This window comes from Dipodomys merriami, unplaced genomic scaffold (assembly GCF_024711535.1).
Source record: "Dipodomys merriami isolate MVZ:Mamm:240054 unplaced genomic scaffold, mDipMer1.0.p SCAF_236, whole genome shotgun sequence".
Lineage (NCBI taxonomy): Eukaryota > Metazoa > Chordata > Mammalia > Rodentia > Heteromyidae > Dipodomys > Dipodomys merriami.
The window spans coordinates 1,644,297-1,653,377 of record NW_027203782.1 but is presented as its reverse complement, the minus strand read 5'-3'; positions in this window follow the sequence as shown (position 1 = coordinate 1,653,377).

The window sequence follows — 9,081 nt, the reverse complement described above, 5'->3', positions numbered from 1 at the left end:
GTTTCCACCCTAGGGGAGCTGTGCATGGTGCAGTCCCTCTGTCTCACAGCTTCAGACTCAGGCTGAGTGTTATTACTGCCCATATATTTACCTTCCCATAGGGTCAATGTGCTGATGGAGGTGGTTTTGCAGGGCTGTGGAAACCCCATTTCTACTTCACATGATGATAGAGATGAGGAGACCTCCTAAGAGCATGCACGCTACTATCATTACCTGAAGAACTCAATAAATGCTTTGCACCACTTGGAGGGAAGGCAAGGACTATAAAACTCACCCCACAGCTCAGCCATCAAGGTTTCAAAAATGAGTGTGGGGTCACAAAAGAAGTTTGAGAAAGGCCTGACTTTTGTACTCCTCACTTCCACTCAATATCCCCTAATAGCTCAATCGCTTCATAAAGAGAATTCCAACAAGTAAGAGCTAATTCAGAGATTAGAACCATGATTGCATCTATTATTGTTTTTATTTTGTGCTTGTCCTGGGGCTTGAACTCAGGGCCTGGCTAATATCCTTGGTCATGTTTTTTTGTTTTGTTTTCTTTCCTTTTTGGTCAATCATGGGTCTTGAACTCAGGGCCTGGATGCTGTCTCTAAGCTCTTTTTGCTCAAGGCTAGCGCTCTACCACTTTGTGACACAGCACCACTTCCAGTTTTGTGGTGGTTCATGAATCCCATCGACTTTCTTACCAGGGCTGGCTTTGAACTGCAATCCTCAGATCTCAGCCTCCTCAGTAGCTAGAATTACAAGCATAAGCCCCCAGGGCATGGCTGACCAACATAATTTTGAAGACCTGAGTTCTTTCCATTTCATTTCCATATAACTAACCTTAGTCTGGTGTCTAATTCCATGTGATTCCTAAGTAAAATACAAATTAGAATTCATAACAGCTTATGCTGTTAGCTCCAGGCTATATATTTGGAAAGCTGGCTTCATGAATCTTTTTATTCTAGTACTCAGAAATCACAATGATGGCCTGGAAATAATAACAAGATACAGAGGACAAGCTGACACTTTTGTTCACAGTGTGTTTAATTCTTTTCAGGAGAATGAGATAAAAATCCTAGAAAAAGCCACGCACCGGTGGCTCATGCCTATAACCCTAACTACTGAGGAGGCAGAGATCTGAGGATCACGATTCAAAACCAGCCCAGGCAAGAAAGTCTGTGAGACTCTTATCTCCAATAAAGCACTAGAAAAACAGGAAGTGGTGCTGTGGTTCAAGTGGTAGAGTGCTAGCCTTAAGCTGAAGAGTACAAGGACAGCGCCCAAGCCCAGAGTTCAGGACCCATGACTGGCAAAAAAAAAAAAAAAATCCTAGCCATCATCCCTTCTCCCTCTATCTAAAGTTCCTGGCCTGTTTCCTGGTCCTCATGTGATTTCACATGGTAGTTCTTAATCTACCTGCTTAGTACTCAGAATGTTTTATATCAGAGATGCAGAAAGTGAGATCGCTGTGGTATGAGTGCACACACACACACACACACACACACACACACACACACACACACACACACGAGTTCACACGCTGAACACGTAATCCCCATCCTCTCAGTGTTAGAAGGTGGTGACTTGGGGAGGTGTTTATGCCAGGAAGGCCATGACCTTGTGGAGAGATTAATGCTATCAGAAAGGAATCTAAGGGGAGTCTGACCCCTGGTGTCCATGTTCAGCAAGTGTCCATCCCCTTCCAGAAGATGCTGTGTTCCAAGCACCATGTTGGAAGCCAACTGTAGCATCATCTGACAATTGAGCCTCTGACAACTGGGCCATGAACTAATCTCCATTTTCAAGGCAACAAAACACAAGTTTCTCTTGTTAATATAGTGTCTAGCTTCTGGTATTTTGTTATAGTCATACCAATGGACTAAGACGACAAAGATGGGTCCCAGAGCCATGGGGTACACTGTGGAGGCTCTCCTAAATATCTAACAATGTGCAAGTGGATTTGGAATGGATACAGGGCCCAAGCTATTAGGCACTGGGTTCTGCGAGAATAAAGTGGTAGGGAGGGAAAACAAATGTGTTCTCAGCAGATGTAGTCAGGACTTAAAATCAGCTGAAATGGACCCTCAGTTAGACATCCTGAGCAAAGTGTGAGAAAGAAACAAGAGGAAAGGCCAGCCTTGCTGTGAACTTGCAACGATGCTGGGTGAATTCTGTCCCTCTCCTCGGATGCTGTAGAAGGCAGAATGTGTGGGGTAATGCTCTGGAATCAGGCAGGAGAAATCTCTCCAGGCAGCAAAGGTTCAGGAACCTATGTGGCTTCTCTGAACAGCTTCTTGTAAAATGCAAGAAGAGAGGAATGATCAAATGATCTGAAGCCTAGAATTTACACTCAGGAGGGAATGAGCATGGAAAGATCTGGAAAGTTCAGAGACAGTCCATGTAAAGAGACATAAAAGCATGTTCAAGCTGAGCACTAGTGGCTCATACTTGTAATCCTAGCTACTCAGGGAAGCTGAGATCTGAGGATCACAGTTCAAAGCAAGTCTGGGTATACAAATCTATGAGACTCTTAGCTTCATCTAATAAGCCAAAAAGCAAAGCCAGAAGTGGAGATGTGGAAGTGGCGCTGTAGCTCAAGTTGTAGAGTGCTAGCCTCGAGCTGAAGAGCTGAGGGACAGCACCCAGGCCCGAGTTCAAGCCCCACGACTGACAAAAAAAATTGCTTCAGAAGTGGAGATGTGGCCCAAGTGTTAGAGCACCAGTCCTGATCATAAAAGCTAAACAAGAGCTCAAAGTCCTCAGTTCAAGTCTTAGTACCCATGCAAAGAGCCAGAAAGGGGGGTGTGGCTCCAGTGGCAGAGCACCAGCCTTGAGCGAAACAGCTAAATGAGAGCACCAAGTCTTGAGTTCAAGCCCCAAGACCAGCATGCACACATGCGTGGATACAAGTGTGCGTGCACACACACACACACACACACACACACACACACACACACACACACACACACACATACACATACATACACAAATGTGCTGAGAAAAGCAAAGTTGTAACCAAGTAACCATATGGAGATCAGCAAAAGATAGAAACAAGCTTCTAGAAGGCATGCCAGAGATTTCTAGGGTTACCTATCCCCTCACAGGCTCAGAGTACCTGTGGGACATACTGGGCTCATTACCCAGAGTTTTTCTAGTTTCTGATCCCCACTTTCTGCCACAGAACTCCTCTGCCATACTCCCAGCTCTGGCTCCAAGGGCCAAGATTTGCCTCAGGCCACCACAACGCAAGCCTTGTTTATAAAATGTCCACATACAGTGAATTCCAAGGCAATCTGAAGGTAGGAGCTATGGAGGCATGGCTTCGTCTGGCCAGATTTCAAAGGATGCTTGCAAAAGCCTTGAGGACCAGGCAGGGTCCTACTTCAGGGACAGAGCTGCTATAGAGAGCAGGCTGTGACACTGGAGTCTTATCAAGATCTCTGCTAGGACAATATTGAGAGGACTGATGGAAAACCGGCTACACACACACACACACACACACACACACACACACACACACACACACACACACACAAACAAGCATAGAGCTTCAATGTACAGCCTCAACCTAAAGAAGTCATAGGCATGAAATTTCAGCATGAGCAGAAACTTGAGCATGACCAAGGAAAGTCTTCCTGAGGCCTTGAGTGTCCATGAAATGGAATTTCATTAAGATGACTCATCTCCAGCTTTGAGATTTAATGTTGCTTACTCTGTTGGATTTGGGAGACTTAATGGCTATTCCTTTCTTCTGTTCTATGTAGCCCTCTAGAAATGGGGATGTCTATTCTATGCCAATCCGCCGTTGTGTTTTAGAAATATACATTGGGTTCTGCTGGCATACAACCTCAGAAGGAGCATGATTTAAAGCTGGTCTGTATGTGACTTAGGTCATACTAGGGATTTTAGACTTTAAAGTTGATGCTGGAATAAGTGGCGAAATTTACTTTTTTGTGGGTGGAGGGATAGGGAATACTAGGATGAAGTTAATGTATCTATTTTGTTTTCTTGGGGGGTTTTTTTTGGTCATGGGGCATGAACTCTAGGTCCAGACACTGTCCCTCAGCTCTTCAGCTCAAGGCAAGCACTTTATCACTTGAGCCACAGCACCACTTTTGGTTTTCTGGTGGTTAATTGGAGATAAGAATTTCATGGACTTTCCTGCCTGCGCTGCCTTTGAACCATGATCCTCAGATCTCAGCTTTCTGAGTAGCCAGGATTGCAAGTGTGAGCCACTGGAGCCAGGTGAGTTAATGTGTTTTGCAAGTAGAAAAGACATGGTTTAGGGGCACAAATGAGTGCCATTGTATGAATGTCTGCCTTACAAAATATGTGTCTCCCTCTACCCTCCCCAGTGCACGGGTAGGGGGGAGAGGAGGCCGTCACCTGTTAGGAACCATTTGACCATAAAGGCTGCCATTATTAAGGGACATGACAGAGTAGAAAGTTATATGCTAGACAAAGAGACAGTCTAAGATTGAGGATTCATTTTAGCACTTTATTGTCCAACATTGAAATTAATATTTTATGTTTGTTTAACTTCATTTAGAGATATAATTGATTGCTGGCCACTAATATCTCATTTCTGTAATCCTAGCTACTCAAGAGGCTGAGACCTCTTGCTGTTCAAAGCCAGTCTGGACAGAAAAGACTGTGCAATTCTTATCTCCAATTAACCAGTAAAAAAAGGGCCAGAAGTGAGGCTGTGGCTCAAGTGGTAGAGCACCAGCTTTGAGAGTAAAAGACAAAGGACAGTGCCCAGGTCCTGAGTTCAAGTCTCATAACTGGCACCAGGAATAAACAAATTTTTTAAATGTCTTAAATATATAGTGATAGAAAAGCAAGAGGACAAGAGTGGGAAAAGAAAGAGGACAAGGCCAATGGGACTGGAGAAGAACATAGAGATTGCTAAGCATGAACTCCATTGTTTGAATGGGCAAACAAACAGCCAGGAGACAGAAACAAGGTCACAGAGCTGATGGAGATTCTAGTCTAGCCCATGCTGTCTCCCGTCTCAGTGCAACTGCATTATGGTCAGTTACAGTGCAACCCTGCTGTGCTCAGGACAAGCAGCAAGCCCTACCTCTTCTGTGTACATGCAGACTTCCAGGTTGTGTAGGTTAAGGACCTGGATGGTAAAGTGGATTTTCAGTTCCTGGGTGTCTGGAAAGGAACTCACCAAGGCTAAGTTTATTTCTGCAGAAGAATGCACCATCAGTCAAAAAGCTGGCAAGCAACCGCACAGAGCAGGCAGGCTGGCTGCTCCCTTTTTATCCCAGATCCAGGAGGCCCCACCCCTCTGCTCCCATTGGCTGAGATCAGGCTCATAATGTGGAAAGAGATGTAGATGTAATTAAAATTCAAGGAGCTTCTCAGGTGCTGAGGAAAAGGAAGTTTGTAAGTAAAGTGTACATAACAAGGGCCAAGCCACCTGGCCAAAGCAGGGACACTTCAGAAAAAAACACCTGTAAACCTAGCTACTCAGGAGGCTGAGATCTGAGGATCACAGTTCAAAGCAAGCCTGGACAGGAAAGTCAATGAGAATCTTTATCTCCAATAAACCACCAGAAAACCAGAAGTGGCGTTATGGCTCAAGTGGTAGAGCTCTCACCTTGAGCTGAAGAGCTCAGAGACAGCACCCAGGCTCAGAGTTAAAGACCCATAGTGGACAAAATGGAAAAAGAAAAGAAAAATCGCTCAATATTAACAGAAATGAAGAAAACTCCTTTGATAGAAAAGACTTTTTCTCACATTAGTGCTAATAGCACATGTCTCTAATTCTAGCCACTCAAGAGGCTGAGATCTGAGGATCAAGGTTGAAAACCAGCCAGGGCAGACAAATCCATGGAAAATTTCTCTCTAATTAACCAGAAAAAGGTCAAAATTGAAGGGGTCAGTCGAATGGTGGGTAAAGCACTAGTCTAGAGCAAAACAAGCTAAGCAAGAGCATGTGGTTCAGAGTTCAAGCCTTACTGCCAGCATAAGCATATTTCTTTGTCTGCACATTTAATAGATCTTTGGAGGAGAGAAGGGTGAAGGGCAAAGTCTGAGTTGCAAGTAGCCTGCTTCATGCTATAACAAAGCCTGATCCTTGGTCCTATGTGTGTGGATGTCCTTGAGCTGCAGGATGAAGTGGGCCACAATGGTCACCTGTGTGTACAGACGTGTGGTGCACGCCATAGGAAATGCATTGCTTCTGCCCTTCTACGTGATGTCTCTGCATTTCCAAAAGATCAGAAACAAAGGGAAGATGACAGGAGCAGAGAGAGAGAGAGAGAGAGAGAGAGAGAGAGAGAGAGAGAGAGAGAGAGAGAGAGAGAGAGAGAGAGAGAGAGAGAGGAAGAGCGAGCACTGCAGAAACAATGCCTGAGATGCAGAACATTAAAAGGCAAGTCATATAAACCAGCAAGCCTGCACCACCACAGCCATAAAACACCCACGCCTGCCATCATACACAGCCATGCACCCCACCTGGCCGCACTGCTCCACATTCTGAACCAGGCTGTTCTAGAGCCCATGTTATAGTTCCATGGAGAGTGTGAACCCATACTTAGCCAGAACCTGATTGCTTTCCTCCTCCTCCTCCTCCTCTCCCTCCTCCTGCCACCCAGGGTAGGCCCCACATGCTGAGATGGGAAGGAAAGAGGAAAGCAGCCTTGGTCTGTCACCTTTATGATTTTCCTAGACAACAGGACAACAGCACTTGGAATTTCCTACCATCCATCTATCCTCTCTACCAACCACCTTCTCCCACCTGGGCCACATCCATTCTCACATGGCCAGGGCCTCCTCTGCCCACGAGCTGCTCCTCCCAGGTGCACTGCTATTTCTTCGGTCCTGACCCTTCTGCAGCTTCTTTCCCCAGCAGCTACCACAACCAAGCAGCACCCAGAAGACCTGGTTTTACTTAGCACTTAGGGACTGTCGTGAGCACCTTGCTGAGGGCTACACCTGCACTGCCTTCAGTAATGTATGACAGGTACTATGGTTCCAGTGCTGTAGCATTGACAATCAGTAAACCAAGACAGCTAGAAGGAGATCGAGGCGTGTAAGTGAATGGTCAGACTCTGTTCCCTTTTGTGCAGGTTTGCATTTTAACCAGAATCACAATTATCTTCTTTGGGGAAAAATAAATAAATGAGTAAATAAATCTTATGGTGGAATTTTTAATTTATACTAGTGAACTGACAAGGATCTATTGACCAAAGTGATCTCTCTGGGCTCCTTGAAAGCAGTGCTAGAACCATCTGAGCCCCAGGAAATATCTACTTCTTGCTGAATGGAGCCCCTGAACATCATCCTACAAAATTAAATTGGCCAAGATCCATTTGATCTTACAGAAACTGTTCTGGCTCCATTCATGGGGGTTGCAAGGTCAGCCATCCATTGTGGATCTAGAAGGGTCTAGAAGGTCTTTATCACAGGAATGTTATGAAGTGAGGAGTGGACATGAGGTGGTGGAATGGAGGGGTGTGGAACAGGTGACATGAAGGGCAGGCAGGCTCAGCCACTGGCTGGTTGTGTGTGTCACACTAAGCGAATAGCCTCACTCAATGAAACCTCTTTGCTTTCTCTGAAAAATTGTGAATCATAATGGTCTCCTCCCTCTGGAGGAGTCATGAGCATTGAACGAACTAGTGACTGAGAGTATGAGAACACCCTTTTGAAATTGTAAGGTTATATGTATATGTGTGTGTTTCTGAAGTGTATAGAGTTATTAAATTTTTTTGTCAGTCATGGGGCTTGAACTCTGTGCCTGGGTGCTGTCCCTCAGCTCTTCAGTTAAAGGCTAGCACTTACCACTTGAGCCACAGCCACTCTGGATTTTCTGGTGGTTAATTGGAGACAAGAGTCACGGACATTCCTGCTTTGACTGTCTTCAAACTGTGATCTTCAGATCTCAGCCTCCTGAGTAGCTCGGATTATAGTGGTGCCTGGCAGAAAATAAGTTTGTTTGTTTAAGAAAAGCATTTGCTCCTTTAGCCTAGAAATTCTAGCACTAAGAAATCACCCTGTAGAAAGAATCGCATGTGCTTTCATTACTGAGCTACCACTGTGCTATTTCAGATCCTTTTTAAAAGGCAAAAAAAAAAAAAAAACAAAAACAAAAACTAACCTGGAAACATCATAAACTGTCTAACTAGATAAATATATCATGGAGCTAGCTGGGTGCCTGTGGCTCATGCCTGTTTTCTGAGCTACTCAAGAGTGTAAGAAGTAAGACTCGTAGTTCCAAGCTAGCCAGAGCAGAAAAATTCTTGAGGCTTTTATCTCCAATTAATCACCAAAAAGCCAGATGTATAGCTCTGGCTTGAGTTGTGCTATGCCAGCATTGAGCAGAACAGTCAAGCAAAAGCTCATTCTCTGAGTTAAAGCCCTACTACCAGCACACACACACACATGCACCCACATACACGAAAGAAAGACCCATGACCAGCAAAAAAAAAAAAAAGAAGAAGAATCTCAGATTTGTCTGTCAAGGCTGGTTTTGAACCTTGATCCTCAGACCTCAGCTTCCTAAGTAGCTGGGATTACAGGTGTGAGCCAGCGGCACCTGGCCTAAACGTCCATCTTTCTTTTTCTATCATTTTTGTCAGTTGTGAGGTTTGAACTTAGAGCCTGAGTGCTGTACCTGAGCTTTTAGTCTCAAGTCTAGCACTCTACCACTTGAGACACAGCTCCACTTCCAGTTTTCTAGTGGTTAATTGGAGATAAGAGTCTCGTTGATTTTCCTGCCTGGTTTCCAACCACAATCCTCAGTAACTAGGATTATAGGTGGGAGCCACCATTGCCTAGCCTAAACGTGTTTTTGTTGTTGGTGGTGGTGGTGGTCATGGGGCTTGAACTCTGGGCCTGGACTCTGTACCTGAGCTCTTCAGCTCACAGCAAATGCTCTACCACTTGGGCCACAGTGCCACTTATGGATTTTTGCTGATTAATTGTAGATAAGAGTCTCTTGGACTTTCCTTCCTGGGGTGGCTTTGAATCATGATCCTCAGATCTCAGCCTACTGAGTAGCTAAGATTACAGGCATGTGCCCGGCCTAACCATTTCTTAATATGGGTCTTGGTAAAAACTATTCAAAGCCAAGTATGG